This window comes from Ailuropoda melanoleuca, chromosome 20 (assembly GCF_002007445.2).
Source record: "Ailuropoda melanoleuca isolate Jingjing chromosome 20, ASM200744v2, whole genome shotgun sequence".
NCBI classification, from domain to species: Eukaryota; Metazoa; Chordata; class Mammalia; order Carnivora; family Ursidae; genus Ailuropoda; species Ailuropoda melanoleuca.
In genome coordinates, this window is record NC_048237.1 from 19,853,190 (window position 1) to 19,872,737 (window position 19,548).

Sequence of the window (19,548 nt, forward strand, 5' to 3'; positions counted from 1 at the left end):
CACAGTGGTGGGATTGTACAGATACTGCAGTATGAGGGTCCATGCAGGGAGTACCGTGGCCCTTCTCAGCCCCAGCTTTTGACTTAAAAATGGTTTACAAAGCTGTACACTTTGAATGAAGCTATTCTACCTCTCCTGGGTAGAGGTCAGCAACATCACCTTAAGCTCACTAATTCCTCCACCTTGTGCCACCACCTTTTGCTACCAGCTTTCATTCCAATTGTTTTGCACCATTCTCATTCTTTTTAGGAAGGTTAGTTACAAATATTTAGGGAGTATGCTCAAAGTGTCAAAATTCAGAGAACCCTGCATTTATCATGCATGTTCTTATATGCATGCACATTTAATAGTTAAAACAGTCAAGTAACCAAGAATAAATCTATTTAATGACTTCTAAGTTCTGCGCCAAAATCTATAAATCATTTTGAGAGAAGTTAAAAAAGGCCAAAGTAAATGGAGGGTCACACAATGAGCATGGCTGGGAAGACAATAATGGAAAGATGCCAATTCTCTCCAAATTGATTCCATCCTATAAAAATCTTAGCAGATTTTTGTATTGAAAGTGACAGGTTGATTTGTGTTAGAAAAGTATAAAATGAAAAGTGTGGATTTGATACAAAAATAGAAGTTAGACAAATGTAACAGAAGAGATATTGTAGAAAAAGGTATAGCTACATAGTCAGTCTTGATATGTTACAATGCTAACAACAGATCAGAAAAAATAAAACATTTACTAAACAACAAAAGTAATTTTTAAAAATTAGTCTTCCTGTCCCATTCCAAAGGGACATAACTTAAAGTACAATAACTTAAAATAGGATTGTCTATGTTATACTTAGAAAATGAAAATTTGCATTACATCACAACTATGTGAGAACATGCTTTGATTCAGTGCTCAATTTACATCATTTTTGTACTGAGGTTAGTTTCTGATGCAGAGCTAAATTATTCTAGTATTTTTTAAAATAGTTTTTTAGTCCTTTATAGCAAACAGTTGTTTCTTCAATTCAGAATAACCCAGATTATGACTTTAAATTCTTACTCTGCTGAATTCAGAGAAAGTAACTTTAATTTGATGAGATGAGTGATGATAAACACACAAGGCAAGTTTATCAGTTATTCGATACTCCATTATATCTGAAGTTTATAGTCTGGAGGAGTATCATAGATTACATAGCCAATCACTCCCTAAATAGTGACTTTTTATTGTATATTTTTGTGGAATACCTGGGAAATTCTGTATGCTAGGTGTCCTCAATATCCCTTAATGCTACTTTTGACTTCTTTGTTACCAAAAATTGTATGTTGAATTAAAGAAAGACTACTTTACTTTACAATACTTTCTTAGGCCTTCAGATATGAACAAGATTAAGTTGGTGTTTGTGTCAAGTTTTGCTTTGAAGCAGGCCCAGAAAGTCTTTTCAGCAAAATGATCTCATTTTCAGTGAGGTTTGTGACAATATATGACAATTTTCCAACTTCTAACTGAGTCACATTACTATATTTTAGTTTTCCCCAACTGGCCAGGTTTTTTTTTTTTTTTTTCTTTTTGCCTCTTCAACAGATTTGTTCTTTTCGGTTATTCTTACTGCAGAACAGGTGGATATTTTATTTAAGGAGCTACTACTAAAATGTTAAGCCAATAGAACTATATTTTCAGCATGGAATAGCTTATTGTTTTTAATTTATGGCTAGTAGGGAAACATCTGTAAAACAGAAAAAATAAATGACTCGATTAATCCACATTTCTAAACTGAACTCAAATGGCAATTAAACATTTATGTGTACTATGGGTTTTCATCATGAGAGTGACTCTAAAGAGACTGTTAAAATGACCTTCCCTAACCTTGTCCTTAAATTGATAGAAATTTTCAATTGTACTTATTTATGGTTTTATGCTTTTTTAATGGTTTCACTGAAGCCAGACCCACTGGAAATAGCTAATCTGCCTACCAGATGCCTAAAATAGCAGTAATTGGCCTTACTAAGCAGAAATGTCTACCACATACCACTTATAGACATAACATGTGAAACGGTGTAGAGTTTTGGAAGAAAGTCTGATAATTCGAGTAATAAGTTTGATACCATATAAACAAATGTATGGGGAGAGTGAGAAGAACAAGAAAAGAAGGAAGGAAGCTAAAGTTTCATGGGTCCAAATCATCAAAGAACTTCTTGATGTGCCATTTTAAGAAATGTAGACCTCTTCTGTCATCAGTAGAGACCTATATAAGACTTCGACTAGGGAAAAAAATTCACCAGATTATAATTTCTAAAAGAAAATTCATGGAGTTGTAAAGAATGGAAGTCAGCTCTTCACAAAGAAATTTGTGTGCTGAAAGACTGCTATTACTATCTGTACCCCATTCATCTATTTTTTTTTCTAGGAAATAACTCGAGTCTGTACATAATTATTAATGACCTCTGCATGCCTAAACAATTAAAATGCCTAAGTCTTGGGCATCTGGGTGGCTCAGTCAGTTAAGCCTCTGCCTTTGGCCCAGGTCATGATCCCAGGGTCTTGTATTCCAGTCCTGCATTGGGCTCCCGGCTCAGCGGGGAGTCTGTTCCTCTCCCTCTCCCTCTGTCTCTCCCCCCTGCTCATGCTCACTCTTTCTCTCTCATGTGTTCTCTCTCTCTCAAATAAATAAAAATACAATCTTTAAAAGAAATAAAAAAGAATACGCCTGAGTCTCCTAAGAAATTCATCTGTAAAATAGATCCAAATGGCATTCACAACATTTGATAACATTATCTCCTCTTGAAACCATGATGTAGCAACTTCCTATATCATCTGAAGGTTAATTCTCTTTTAAACAAAATTTTGCACTTAGCTGAACTAATCCTCTTTATTCCCTTGATAAAGGGGGATGAAAGGTCTATATATTTTCCTAGTAAAATGTAGTAGTTGGCTCTGCTGTGCCTCATCAAGGATATACTAGAACTGTCCAATCCTGGCCATGTTTATAAATCAGCAGCGCTAGAAACACACAGCTGCAGTAAGTTCTCAAAGAAAAGCAGTGACATTTTATCTGGTCCAGTATACTCCAATATGGCTAAAATTTATCTCAATAGATGTGGCATAACAGGTTAAAAAATATAAATAGCCTAATATAATAAACTTGTGTATCATAATTAATTCTTTTGTTTTAGAGCATAATTTTATATAATAAATAAATAAATAAACATTCATCAAAGGTATTTTGGCAATGGAAGCCTAGTGACAAGAATCATGGTGAAGCTCAGAAAGTTAATTTTTTTTTTGCATGAAAATTTATGATGTCAGTTATTCTTAGCTATTTAGCAATGCAGATCTCATTTCAGTGCATACATTGCTCCAATAAGTATACATTTGTTCTCATTAAATAGTTTCACTATTCACTTAATAAGGTTTTGAAATGTACACCTTAAAGGTGATAATATCTGCTGTAATCCCTGGAGTGTCTAAGGGTTAATAGCTAATTATTACAACTGGGACAATCAGAATGCGGATAGTCCTGTAAAGCTTTTTTTTTTAAATTATAATAAAATATATATAAGATTTACCATATAACGACTTTTAAGTGTATATTTCATTGGCAGTAAGTACCTTCCCATTGCGGTGCAATCATTACCACTACCTCCAAAACCCTTTCATTATCTCAGATGGAAGCTCATTAACCCATTAACTAGTAATTCTCTATTCCTCCTTCCTCTCCTCCCTGGTTACCACCACTCTGCCTTCTGTCTCTACAAGTTTGATTATTTTAGGTATCTTATATAAGTGTAATGATAAAATATTTATCTTTTGTGATTGGCTTATTTCACTTAGTGTAATGTCTTCAAGATATTTAATGTTATAGAATGAAGTACAATTTCATTCATTTTAAAATCTGAGTAATATTCCATTGTATGTGTGTATTACATTTTGCTTATCCATTTATTCACTAATGGGCACTTAGGTGGTTTCTATCTTCTGGCGATTGTAAGGAGTGCTGCTGTGAACATTGGTATACCAATATCTGTTAAGTCTCTGCTTTCAGTTCTTGTGACTACATAACAAGAAGTGGAATTGCTGAATCATATGGTAATTCGATGTGTGTTTATTTTCGGAATTGTCATACTGCTTTCCACGGTGGCTGCACGATTTTACAGTCTCATCAGCAGTGCACATGGGTTCAAATTTCTTCACATCCTTGCCAACACTTTTTATTTTCTGTTGCTTTATAGTCGCTATCTAATGGGTGTGTAGTGGTTTATTTTGGCTGCTTTACAATTTTTGATAGATGTATTTTCCCCAAACAAAAGCAATAATGTAAGTATTGAATATTTGCACAAAAGACCCTTTATACACCAAATGGTTCAAAAGACTATTTTGCTATGACATACCACTCTGGGACTCTCATCACCACTTCTTACAACCTCATTATAATACTCTTTTATGAAAGAAAAAAGTAAAAAGAAACTTTATTAATTCTAATTTTGTTAATATTGCTTCAAAAGAGAATATTTTACCATCAGTATTTCCCTACATGTTAGCACCTGTGAGATAAATGCCACAGATATTATTATAAGTGATTTGTATCTTTAATATATTTTTATCTGATGTGTAAGCACAGGTATAGCAACAACAGGGATTGGAGATGAATGAGATACACTGAGACTTCCATGTAATAAAAAGAGCCACCTGTGGTCCAGCAAGAGAATAAAAGTGTTAACTAGATGACTTCTAGGAGTGTCTTTCCTACTTAATCCAACATACTATATGACGTTAAACATCTGTGTCCTAATAATAACGCATAATAACTAGTAGCATATAAAATCCAGTATATATCAAAATATAGTGAGAATAAAATTTTCTGTAGCAGGTGAGTAGATGTAATTTATCAGTACTTGTTTTGATAAAGAATGCTAGGAAACCAATAAATCTAATATAGTTAGCATGGTAGTATCTTTAATTGAAAACATAAGAACCTAAACAATACTGTGTCTAAAGTGTATATAAAGATAAACATAGTTTTTTATTTTTTTGATTTACTTTTTTAATTTCCCTTTTTTATTTGAGTATGGCTGACACATAATGTTACATTCATCTCAGGTGTGCAACATTGATTCAACATCTCTACATGTTATTCTATACTCACCACAAATATAGTTACCATCTGTCACCATACAGCTCTATTAAAATATCATTGACTATATTCTCTATGCTGTACCTTTTATTCCCATGACTTTTTCATTCCATAACTGGAGGCCTGTATCTCCCACTCCCCTTCATCCATTCTGCCCATCATCTACCCATTCAAAACAGATATTACATTTCTCAGTGAAAGACTCCAGGCCTGGATGATAAGAATAATGCCATAGGCACATCAGGAGACACAAATACTCATAAAGGAGATTCAGAAATAAATCTGGAGCATATATTTTTATTAAGACTTTTATTAACTTTAGAGATGTAAACTATTCACTTTTCAATTTTCATTTTCTAGATTTCTCAGTATCAAGCATAATCTTTTTATTTTAGTAAATCTGATTTATCATTAAATTTTTAAAAAACACAGTGAAAATTATTTGTAGTAGAAATTGTTTAAATCTTTCTGAATCTTGGACTATAGTTTTGAAAAGTGATTCATTTAAACAGCTCAGATATTATTTCCTTCAAGATTAAGTAAAATCTAATCAGGCTGTTTTCTCTATAAGGAAATATATACATATATATTTATATATAGTGAATTATAAATATAACAAAATATATAGATATATCTATACATAGGTATAGATTGCTCTCACAATCAAAGACCCTAGCTAGACATGTCAAAACATTCTGAGGCAGTTTTCTCAACAAATAGATATTTTGACAGATAATTTTACAAGAGAAATTACCAAACTTTATATGCAAATATTTTTTATTTTTGAGGATTTTTATATTCTTTTCCTCTAACCACAAATATAACTATATCATATGGATAACTTCTATACAAAGTATTGGTCTACTGACATTTTCTGACTCTAGACAGACTTTGCCAGTAGAGCAAATATCTTATATGATCTTAATGGAAATTCTTTTTTTAAAAATTGTATTTATTTGACAGAGAAAGTGTGCGCATGTGCATGTGTGAGCAGGGAGAGGGGCAAAGGTAGAGGGAGAGAGAATCTCAAGCAGACTCAGAACTGAGCTCAGAGCCCAGCACCCCTTGATCCCACAACCCTGAGATCATAACTAGAGCTGAAACCAAGAGTCTGACGCTTAGTGAAGCAAAATAGAAAGAACCAGCAAAGAGCACTCTTTTTTTTTTTAAGATTTTGTTTATTTATTTGAGGGAGAGAGAGTGAGCTAGAGAGAGCAAGTGGGGGGAGGGGAAAGGGAGAAGGAGAGGTACAAGTAGACTCTAAGCTGAGGGTGGAGCCCCACACGGGATTCTTTTCTAGGGACCTGATATCATGACCTGAGCCAAAGTCAGACACTTAACTGACTGAGCCACATAGGCACCCCAAAGATCACTCTTATATGTTTTCCAAGACTTCCATTGTCAGCCAATATAAAATAATATAGGACAGATTCATCTCTTAACTGAAATAACTGAATATTCAGACAAACTTTCTGAAAAACAATTTTTAAGACATTGAACATCAGACAATGAATGACAGTGATCCCTGAGAAATAGGACACAGACAAGGTGCACCTTATGTTTTCCTAAGCTTACTGCCTTGAGTTTCCAGATGGCAGTGTGGGGGTTGGCATAGGAATCTAAGTCATAACAAGGGGACTTCCTGATTTAAGGAAGTGGAGTTGAGATTCTAGGACATGAAGTTTTCTGACACAGAGCTCCAAAAATCCTTGGAATTTCCTGAGAACTGCAATAAGTGTGTCTTTTGTTATGTTAATGAGACAGGATTTGGAAAGATCCCTAGGCACCCTAAGAATGGGCTGTTTACCCGTATAGAGAATTGGAACATTGAGTACCACCTCCTGACCTCCTGAGAGGGGAGAAAGGCTGGAGATTGAGTTCAGTCACCAATGGCTAATGATTTAATCAATCATACCTAAGTAATGAAGCCTCCATAAAAAAACAAAAAGGCAGAGTTCAGAAAGTTTCTGGATTAATGAACATGTGAGAATGTGGGAAGAGTAGTGTACCCTTTCCCCATATTTTGCCCCATGTGTCTCATCCATCTGGCTGTTTCTGAGTTATATCCTTTTATAATAAACTAGTAATCTATCAAATAAAATGTTTCTCTGAGTTATGCAAGCTGCTCTAACAAATTAATGGAGTCTAGGAAGAGGTTACAGGAATCTCTGACCTACAGCTGGTCTGTGAGAAGCACAGGTGACAGTGACAATCTGTATTTAGAATTGGCATCTGAAGTGCTGGTGGTGGCGGGCAGGCAGCCACCCTGTGTGTAATCTATTGCTATCTCCATGTAGGTAGTGTCCGCATTGAGTTGAATTCTAGAATACTCAGCTGGCCAGAGAACTGATTGGTGGGATGGTGATTCTCCCTGCCAAACAATGTAATTGGTGATTAGAATCAATAAAGGGTTTGAACCTATAAAAAGACAGAAAAGTAACAGCTCAAGAGTTGGAATGGAAATCAAAATGCATGGTATTCCTGAAGCTAAAAAATAAAAGTGTTTTTTAGTGAGAAAATTTTTACTTAAAAGACTAATCCAAATATGATGTGAATGGAAAAGTGTGTATAGGATTTAGAAGTAAGGCTGTATTGTGAATCTTGACAAGAGCTGTTTTAGTGGAATGACATGTTTGCAAACATATGGCAGTGCATTAAGGAGGCAGTGAGAATAAAATAAATAATGAAGGTAGATATTGTGGACAACCACTCAAGCATTACACTATATCTTGCCAAAATTAGGAGAGAGATTATTATGGTTTGATGTTGAGAGAGAATTTTATCATTGTTATCTCTGGAATATAGAATTGACGTGAATATATAGAAGTACTAATAGAAGAAATCTATAAAGAAGGAGATTTCAAAATCCAGGAAAGACATAAGATAATGAATTAACTGTGTAGGATGAGTTTCCCCATTAAATAGCCTCTAAGATAAAACTTAGCATGCAGGATGTTTATTAAGGAGAACCCATGGGTTACACACCAGTGGAAAGAAGATGAATTGGACAGAAGGAGATATCAACTGTGATACAGACCCAATAACAGCCTGGAACAACTCCACAAGAAACTTGTATCTATAATGGCTTTTCACAATGATCCCAAATTAGGCCAAAATGGCCAGGCCAACATATTCTTGAGCAGATCAGTTATTAGATGTGAGCGGTGTCTAGGAAGGGCTATATTTTTAGGTTAGGTGGATGTCTAGAACTGAATCACTAGCAGTAGTAGCAGCTGAAGGCTGTCTGCCATCAACAATCCCAGTAGTTGGGTCCTATGAAAGCAAGAATGGTTGTGATCCTAAGTACAGGTGAAATGACAGCTTTGGATAGGTCAAGAGAAAACTTTTCCACTAATAGAAAATCCAGTCTTATGGATGACATGGGAAGATGTAACTACCTCTTGGTATAGATATATAAAAACGAACTGGAGGCAAATCTCCAATGGCTAGGCAGATGATTAGGAAATAATAATTTGGGAAGAGATGACAATCCAAAGTCCAAAACAGTGATGAGGGGTCTGACATTAAATGAAAAGTAGGAGTCAAATCAGGTAATCAAGCAACAGGAAAGTTAAATGTAGATTAGCAACCCTAGAAAGACCGCAGATGGTGTCAGAGAAACTTGACTAATAAACATGAATTGGGGAAAAGGGTAACTACTCTCATTTAGCACATAAGTACTTGGACTCTGCTTGGTATTTAATAAAAAGCAGCATAACATAGTGCTTAAGAGTAAGGGCACTGAAGCCAGAGAGCCAACGTTTTACAATCCCATATTGCCACATACAGTCTGGTGACCTCAAACAAGTTACTGAGCCTTTCTGTGTATCAATTTTCTCTTCTGTGCCATAGAGTTGAAAATATATTACTAAGTTAAGTTGGATTGCTACAGGAATTTGTGTAAGTTTGTATGTAGGCATTGTCAATGAATAAATCATTGATATTATCAGTACAATGATCAAAAACATGGGAGGAAAAGCAGAAACCCTAAACCTTGATTGTAGGATGAGGCACAGGAATTGAAAGAAACCAATCTCATTTACAATAAAATGGAGGACAAAATTGGGAATTGAATAAGGAAAATTTCAACGCTGAGCTATTGAACTTTAAAGTTCTTTATATTAAATGTCTAACTGGCAAGATAAATTCCAGAATGTGCAATAGGTTTGAAATATATATGTGGATTTTGGTTGACTCTAATGTAAAAGCCAGAAAAATAGTTCACAGAAAAGTCTCAGGAGCATAAAGGATAAGACCTAACATTCATCAGGTACTTGATATATCCCAGTCATTGTTAAAAATCATTCTATGTATATTATTTCATTTATCTCACATATATCATGTGAATTATTTTTAAAAATATAAAGAGAATATTTAATTAAGTCATTGAAATATTGAATGGTGATAACTAGTGATAATGGTCATACTCTTCTAGAAATCAATCATTGGATGTGAGCCGGCCAGAAAGGATTGTATATGGTGATAATATAATAGTTCAAATTATTGAAATTTGAATTCAAGTAGAAATTTGTCTCATTTCAAAGCTCGTGTGTTGTATATTATGTTGTTATGATGTATGTGTGTTAATATCACTGCAGGTTCTCATGTTACTGGAGAGGAGGACATATCTAAAAAGGGAAAAGTAAGAAAGATAAATAAGGGCTAAACAGGAACGTGACCTTATTAACTCCTCAAAAGAAATTAATATATATAAAATCATATGTAGACATAGTAGTTATGAGAAATAAAAATAAAGTTTCCATATTTTCTGTCTTTTTTTTTTTCATTTCTATTAATTGTCAATAACGTGTATTCACTCTACTTTTAAAAAATTAAAAATAACACAGGAGCGAAAACCATGGTATGAGGTAGTCAACAGTGTAGTTTATATGCACATCACCCTATCTCACCCTTCCCAGAGACAAAGTCAGGTTATCATGGTCCAATGGTAAAGTTTGAAGTAGAAATCTAAACCAAGACCAAGTTGGGTTGTTCTATACAAAGGAAGCCCAAGTGTCTTCTGCAATAGAATTTCTGTGTAAGTCAGCTCCAGATGACAGGACAGTGGATGTATTTTACGGTACATTTCTCAAAGTTCCTTTGACCTTACTTCACTGGAAAGAAATGGTGGCAAATTTTCATCTGCTTGGGCCCTGGTCTATAAAAGGTAGGATCTTGGTTCCACAATAAGTCCACTAAAAGCATGTCTGGGACTTTGTGGACGATGTTTTACAAGTGTTTGTGTCTCATATGAATGGACCTCGATAATTGCTATTATTATAACTTTTCCTACTGAGTGTGGTTGCAGCTCTGTAGCAAAAAAACAAGCCAGTATCACTTCTTCACTGGGTACCTCAGTGCTGCCAGACTCTGTTAGGCTTGACAAGGCCACTTGATCTCCCCTGTTTTCACAGTTCTACATGATCAGTGTCCTGCTCTTCTGTGTGGCCCAGTTCACTCAGGGCTGCTGCTGACATTCTATTAAAGACTGGTGTGAAGAGATAAGATGAATGCCTTCTTACCTTTGGCTTGGGTTTTATCGTCTATGGGTTCCCAAAGTAGGGCAACAGGTGCCGTGATTCTTTCTGAATTACTTTTGTAGGACTCTCTTGTCGTAAGACACACATGGACACCCAAAGGTCCTGACTGGAAACAACTGGTATGACAGACAATATACGCTATGACAAATTATTACTTCTAATATGATTAAGGGTTCATATTGGGTTAAGCCTATTATGTCTGGGTCCTGCTCTCAGAATGATGTAAATCCTGTCTTCATATAAAAGGTCTCTTAGCCTTTAAGTCTACCCAGTACAGCAAAAAATACATCTGAATCCCAGTGTTTGATATGTCTGTGCTTGCGTGCGTGCGCATACGTATGTAGCATAGTCGGCTGTCTTGTGATAGTCTTTTAATGAAAATAAAGAGATGCTTTGATGTGGTTAAATTATAGAGATTCAACACTGCTATAAGTCTTTACCAGTCAAAAGTCATTTAAATTCTCCTGGATTCAGAATAGAGATTACAATTAGCAGTACATTTTGGGTAATGGCATCCATAATTCCATAGTCACAGACATCCTGCCAGAATGTGGGTGGCTTGATTGGAGCCATTCATTGCCTGGCTCCATCTACACCCTGCAGAGCAATTTAGCTCTTTAAATAACCATCCCCTACTGCTAAAGCAACAATGTGCCATGCAAAGTAAATCAATATATAAATCATTTGCTTATATCAACAAATCCTTAATTTGCCTCATCACAAGAAATGTCTAAGAAATCTTAATTGAGATCTTCTTATTAAGAGAGAATTTGATCTACCTTGAGATGAGAATATTCCCAAAGAAGATTTCATAAATAGCATATGTACTAGCATCATAAAGTAGAAGGGCTAATTAAATTTTTTATTAAAAGCTGTCTTTCCATCCATTTTAGGAAGGAAAAAGAAAACTTAAATCAGGATTTAATTTATAAGGGTTTCCTGAGGAAGTCAGTCCGTGAATAATTTATTTTTCTAGTTTATTCATGGAAGCTTCAAATAGTTGTAATTTGTAAGGTATAGGGATTTACCCATCTTATTTTAATGTTCAGGCCTGAAGTCAAATATTTAGATTTGAAAATTTGGCTGTTAATTTATTATCCACTCAAACACAAGGTCGTCAGTTGAATTTTTAAATTTTGTACTTCATTTACCCTTCATTTTCTCATGTCATAAAATCAACTGACATCGTCATTCTTAAAAGTAAATTAGCATGAAAGCGATGCACATCACTCTATACGAAGGTAATCTTCACATTTATTAGTTTAAACTGTACCACAAATACCATATTATAAATAATTTAATTCTGATTTAGTAATAGATTTCAAAAGGAGAGAACCATATAAAAATAATGTGTATATTATGTTTGTCAACAAGATTCAATGGATAACATCTTTTACACAGGGTCTGAAAAAATTAAAAACAATGCAAAGGAACAGTAGAAGGAGATCAACAAATTTAGCATTATATATACTAAATCTTAGGTCCGAAGATGTAGCAGTTTTAATACCAAGCTCCAGAAATAAGTTGACTCACCCACCCAGTTATATGTGACACTATTAAGGCAGGACCACCCCCCCCCCAATATTGGACAAGAAATTGTAGAGAAGAAGCAGCAGCTTTGTAAATTAAGTCCAGTGACTTTTTTCCAGATTTAACAATGAGGTATGTCATTCTACTGTGGAATAAATGAAGAAGTTGAAGGTGTCATAATTGTCTTAAGGGGAAAAAACTCTTTTTGATAACCAAGGGTAGAAAAGAGTAATTCCTCTAAAAATTTGACCCCTTAGTCATGTTTTTCTCTTTAACAAAATCAAAATCAAAATAAAGAATCACAACATTCACCATAGTGAAGTTTCTTCTTTATTTTGCAATCTAATTACGTGTAATATCACTGAAATTCTTTTAAAAATTGGCCAAATAATCATTTCTCAAAATTTCTTCATGTCTGCCTAAAATCATTAATTTATTAAAAACATACAACTTTAATAATGATATTATTAATAGTCAACACTTATTTTTCAAGCTAGAAAATTCTGGTAGCTTATAGACCTTATTCCTACAATAAGGACAGCATTAGCACCCATCTCAGAATGACTTTTGAGAAAGAATAGATTTCATCCATATAAAGTACTTAAACAATGTCAGCTGTATAATAAAGGGCTCTTTAAGTTTTCTATAATTGTTGGGGCACCTGGGTGGCTCAGTCAGGTAAGCATCCAACTCTTGATTTCTGCTCAGGTAGTGACCTCAGAGTTGTGAGATTGACGCCCAGCACAGAGCCTGCTTAAGATCCTCTCCCTGCCTTTCCATCTGCCCCTCCCCCCTCCCTCTCAAAAAAAAAAAAAAAGTTTTCTATAATTGTTAAAACAGCAATAATAACAGTATTACATTTGGGATCTATTTTAAAAAAAGAATACAGACTATTATAACATAACAATAAAGAGCATGAAAAATTTTTTAAATTATTCTGTGAGCTTTCAATTATTCACTCAAAAATAATCATTCAGGAAATATTTACATTTTTCTTAAAAATATTCTTGCAATAAAACCATTTGCTCTTTTTGTCATAAAACTCAACACATTTGACAAATCCTGTTAATGACTGTCTTCTTCAGGAGACCATAAACTCCGTGAAGACAGATCTCGTCCATGCCTATGACCCAGCATTATATAGGCAAAACAAGATGATGTATTTAATAATTACTTGTTGAATAAATGAATGTCTTACTGGAAAGAGAAGTAAAATCAATTTTCTTTAGGTGAATTAAGCAAAATACATCATCTGAAATAAGGCGCAATTCTTTTGATAATCCTATCCATTTATATAATATTTGGAATGTAGGTGCCTGGATTTAAAATGCAAGAACATGTCCAGCCAGAGAAGGGATGAATACTTGACTATAACTCCCTTCAGAGACTGCAGTGGTAGCTAGGTACACCAATTCTAGTGTAGGAGTGCAGCTTTCTCTCCAGAGGCCTGCCAGGTAAACCTTTCTAATTGTCTATGATCAGGCCTGAAAGAGCACACCTAGGTTTTTGACCAGAGCTGAACTCCTCAGCCACTAGCGCTCTATTTGAATTTCCATTCCTCTGACAATAATGATAAATGTTGCTTTATATACACATTAGTAAAATGTATAACTCCCTTTCTGAAGTCTTTATTAAATTATTTTGCTGATTTTATCATTTATCCATTATTGATTTGTGGGAAGTCTTCATATATTTTGGAAACAAGTCTTTTACCAAACATATTTGTAACATTTATTTTCTCCCATCTCTGTGGCTTGCCTGTTCATTTTCATACCTGTGTTTGTTACTTAACTTTTTTGGAGGGGGGAGGGGCAGAGAGAGAGAATTCTAAGCAGGCTCCATGCCCAGTGCTTTATCTCAAGACCCTGAATCACAATCAGAGCTGAAATCAAGAGTGGGCCACTCAACTGACTGAGCCACACAGTCGACTGGAAATTTTTTTTTTTTTAATAATGGTCTTTGTTGGTAATACTTCTCAGGTTCTCTCTAGGAAATCTTGGCTATTCCCAGTTTGTAAAGATATTCTACTGTGTGGTTTTATAAAAGATGTGTAATTTTAGCTTTGAGATGAATGACAAAAAATAATCTCAAATAGTGTGTGGGGTGGAATAGTGGTTTGTTTATTTTACATATGAATAGCTTGTTGTACCACAACAATTTGTTGAAGACTTTCTTCCTCCTTTAAATGGATTTGGTGCATTTAAAAAAAGAATCCATTGTCCATATAAATATACGTCTATTTCTGGACACTGTATTTGGCTCAGTTGATCTAATCTACCATGTGTCAATACCATAATATGTCTTGATTATGAAATAAAGTGATGTGATTTCTCAAAATGTTTAAAATATTTCTTCAAAAAAATTTTAAAAAATAAAATTTCTTCAAAATTATTTGAACTATTTTTGATCCTCTGAATTTCCACGTGAATTTTAAGAATCATTTGTGTTGAACAGTGGACGTTATATGTAAGTGATGACACTAAATTCTCCTCCTGAAACCAATATTATAGTATATGTTAACTTAACTAGAATTTAAATTAAAAAAATGAATCATTTTGTCAACTTCCAAAAACACTTCTTCCAGAAACTTGCTAGGATTTGCATTAATTATAATAATAATTTCTGGGACAATAGATATTATAACAATATTGAGTCTTTGAACTCATAAACATTGTATAAATCTCAATTTAAGTCTTCCTCAACTTCTATCATTAAAATTCTGTAAGTATTACTATAGAGGTCTTACATTTATTTGTTACAGACATCCAGAGATCTTTTATATTCTTCAGTGCTTTTTTAAATGATATTCTCATCTTAGTTTTGTTTTATAGTTGTTTATTATAGTATACAGACATACAATTGTATTTTAGATAGTGATATTGAAACAAGTGAACTTACCAAATTAATTCTGTTGGTATTTTTGTATATCCTAAGCTTTCACATGTAGAATATTATATTTACTGTGACTAAAACTGCTTTATTTCTTCCTTTCTAAACTGTACACGTTTTATTTCATTTTTTCTATTGTTGAACTTGCTAGGATCTCAGACATAATGTTGAATAAAAAAGGATAAAGGTAAAAATGCTTACCTTATTCTCAGCCTTATGGGAAAAGCATTCATGTTTTCACCAACAAGAGCATAAACTGTTGTTAAGTATAGAATTTACATAAATGACATTTATAGGATGAGAAGGTTTCCTTTTACTTCCAATTTACTTCAAACCCATTTATAACAATTTTATTTTTGAGGATTATAGCCAAATAAATATTCAAACATTTTGCCTAAACAAGAGCATATAGGGTGAGATAGAAATGTGAGTAGATGAAAATAATATATATGGTAAAATAAAGGATGACTACCATGGAACATTGAGTCTTCTGTTAAGAATTTACCTGTACATCCAATGGAGAGAACAGAGACACTGCCACATTATTGGTTTCTATCATCTCTCCAACCAGGATCTGTATAGAATCAAATTTTCTAGAATCAGATGCTATTTACATGCTTTGCATAACTGCTCAGTCACATTTTCTTCACAAAATATAATACCTAAAGTTGTTGTGATAAATAATACAAAAAGAACATATTTTGACAATAAAGAGAATAAAATGGCATAAACATTGCTAAGAGAGTTATTTAAAATGGAGCCAGGAGGCCATAGAGGAGGTCAAGTTTATGCACATTTTCTGTCTCAAATTCTCAGAATTTTTGCTGAACTCAGCTAAAAGCCAATGCATCTGTTGTATGTTAAAAAGGACATATATTGGGGCGCCTGGGTGGCCCAGCGGTTGAGCGTCTGCCTTCGGCTCAGGGCGTGATCCCGGCGTTATGGGATCGAGCCCCACATCGGGCTCCTCCACTATGAGCCTGCTTCTTCCTCTCCCACTCCCCCTTGCTTGTGTTCCCTCTCTCACTGGCTGTCTCTCTCTCTGTCAAATAAATAAATAAAATCTTAAAAAAAAAAAGACATATTGACTTTCTGCCTAGCACTAGCCCTAGCAACCAATCACATATAGATAGTGTAACTGTAGCTACACCAACAACAATCACCTTTTCTTCAAAACATGTAAATCCTCTCTTTCCTCTTTAAAAACTCTAATATCCTTTGTCTTTCCAGCATGTTTTCAATTTCTTTCGAATCTGTGTCTCCCAGAGTGCAATCCCTAAGATTCTCAATTCATCCACTGGCACATAGCAACAGTTTTTTTAATTAATTATATTTCAAGTGGTGAAGGTCATACTCATGGTTATCATGAAGCTGATGGTGATGGCAAATAATGATTATTAAACCACTGGATACACAGTTGTATCGAATTCCAGTTGTAGGCTAGTAAAAGGAGAACTACTGAACCTATACAAGGAATAAATAACTACTTAAAAATAAAATACATTGCCCTAAGAGGAAAAGTAGCAGCAAGATCCAAGCTACCATCTATACAAGATGGCTTAAGGTAAAAATAACTGACATTTAAAAAATCAACATAAACCTTGAGTCTGCAATGAAAAATCATTGAACTTGCTAGGATCTCATAATTTTTCTTTACATTTATGTAAACTGCCAGCCCTATCAATCTAGTATTTTTTATCCTATTTTTCATTTATTCCCTGCTTCAATCCAAACAGGTGATTTATTACACACAATATCTCCAGTTGAAATGATTTAAATAGGAAGAACAAGGAAACAAAGGTAAAATAAGTTGAGTAAGATTTGTGCACACTGTGCATGCACTTTTGCTGGAAGAGGTCCAGTTTCACTCAGGGAAACTTGGTAACTAAGGGCCAAACAATTATGTAGTTCAGGGAATTCACAAGATAAAACACAAACCAGGATTTTTTTTTTTTAGAAAACCTTGAAAAGCATTGTGAAACCTAGTAACATCTAACAGAGAAAATAATAACATAAGACAAATTTATATAATAAAGTAAAGCTGCACTGAAACATTGAATGAGTCCCATGTGATGAGATCCAACTACATGATTCTGTTTGATTAAGTTAAGCCAAGTTGAATATCTCCTGATGCCCTGAAATTTTTCTCATGCATGTCCTATTAGAGATTTGATCACATTCAAAATTCAATATTTGCACTTTGTCCTCAAAAAATAGCTCCTTTTTATTAAGGATGACTATTCTGTTCCTTGAACACCAAATGATTTATGTTTTTTGACAAACACAAATCATTATTTACACAACTATAGTACATTTTTCCTCTGAGGAATTGATGTAGGATGTAGGTTCATCCTATCTGTAATAAAATCCATTAAAGTTGCCTGTGATTTGAAAAAAAAAATGACATCAAACTTTTGAGATGATATGACTATACAAAAATTGATACCAAAATTTGTTCAGGAAAGATATTTAATTGAAAGAAAATGCTCTATGAAACTATACGAAGTGACAAATAATGGAGTTATTGAGTTATTTTTCAATAAATATCTATGTTATTGTTCTATGGTGTGTGAATCGGCAATTAGCTTGATTTGTGGAAGAATCAGTAAAAAGCTGCCTAGAAAATTTTTTCCTGGATGCCCCTCTTTGGCGTGTGAACCAGTAATTTATTTTTTTTTTTTATACAGACTGTCAATTTAACTGTCCATTTCTCATTCTTGAAGGATTCTAACTGATGAATTGTCTTCAGTAACCTTGATTACTCAGCAATGCGGAACTTGTAAAATAAAAGCAAACTCTAAATCTTTTCTCAAATTTGCATCCATACCATTGCCTTCACAAATTCAGTTTGTCTAAAGCATATTAATATTACTCCACTGCATACTGACCATTCAAAACCTGTATCATATAAGGGCTGAAACTGATACTCCTAAGTTCTCTTTGTGTTAGGTATAAAGTAATAGTGTTGGTGGCAATTAGAGATAGTATTACTGAAAATTATTTGGTTAATATTGGACAGAGTGCATAGAAGTTATTTTCATTTCGGACACAAAGTCCCTTACCTTTCATTTTAATATTGGTGTTTTACTTTCATGCTATAGATGAAGATGGTGTATGGAATGCTGTCAGAAGGGACTTTAAATGAAGAAAGTAAATTTTTTTTGGTAGCACATGCTTTACCCTTTCCATTACTAAAGAGACAAGTCACTTTCAAGGTCACATTTTTGATAACCAAGTTAAAATTAAAATTTTCTTTCAGAAATGGCAACAAATTGACTACACAATTATTTCTTACAGGCTAGAACAATATATCCTAAAAATAATTTCTCCTTCAAAGATTCAAACTGTACAAATATTAAATGCTTATATTTGAATTGTGTAATCAATTTCAAAATAAAGTAATATCATATGCATTCCATGTTTCCATACTTACAAATTTCATTTGATAGGAGGACCATGCTTCTATGAATTCCATGCTACTGACATGATGATTTAACCAAGTTATACTTGGAGATTATACCAGAGAGCAACTTGAGGTAAGAGGGCAGAAATGGAAACCTAAGAAAGGAAGTTGCGCTGTGCCATGGGAAGTGACAAATGATGTGGCCACCAGCCAGCCTGGGGAGTCACTGCTGCTGCTTTCTGCTACTGCTTCCTGCCTCTTTGGGTTCAAGCTCCCAAGGCCAGGCCATCATTGCTTCAGCGAAGAAGCTCAAGTGCGTGAAGCAGCTGGCCAACCAAACTGTAGGCAGAGCTAAGGAAACAGAAGACCTCTGTGAAGATATGTCACAACTCAAGCTTCACTTGGATGGTGCAGTCCATGTGCCAACATTTCCACAAGTGCCTGATGGTTTGTTTTCAGGGCCAGCATGGCACCAACGCCAGAGGAGGAACAGAAAAGGAACTTTGACAGTTTTCACTCAGAATATGCACGAAGCATCAGCTTAGTTAGAAGACTTTCTCTGGGAGAGATGGTAGATACATGTGGGGATGCTGAGAATCAACTGGTTCTAGAACTCTTTTAGTATAAGTTCTTTGTTGCAAAGATTTTGGGTCTTCTGCATGGCATAGCGTGTTAGAGCCAAGACTAAGCTGGCAAATCTTCAGGAGTCAACTCTCAGGGCTTCCACATATAAGAGAAATCATGCAATATTTATCACTTAGCATAATACCTTCTCGGTTGATTCATGTTGTTGCGAATAGTAAGATCTGATTCTTTTCATGGTTGAATAATATTCCATTGTGTGTGTCTGTGTCTGTGTCTATGTGTGGGTGTACGTGTGTGTCATTTTTACCCATCCGTCCATTGATGGGCACTTAGGTTGCTTCCATATCTTGACTGTTGTAAATAATGCCACAATAAACATAGGAGTACATATATTTATTCAAATTAGCATTTCTGTTCCTTGCTCTAACCTTTCTAATTTTCCTGAAAGAAAAAAATTAAAGAACAACAACATTCTTTTTTTTTTAGCATG

The 19,548-nt window shown here is 34.3% G+C and overlaps 1 long non-coding RNA gene across 1 annotated transcript in view; it reads left to right on the top strand.

Moving 5' to 3' along the window:
- Nucleotides 1-19,182, top strand: part of LOC117797218 — a 59,466-nt gene extending 40,284 nt beyond the window's left edge. Inside the window, exon 4 of the long non-coding RNA XR_004622133.1 lies at nucleotides 18,520-19,182. This is a non-coding gene — a long non-coding RNA (uncharacterized LOC117797218). The remainder of the gene's footprint in view (nucleotides 1-18,519) is intronic.
- The last annotated feature ends 366 nt before the right edge of the window (nucleotides 19,183-19,548 follow it).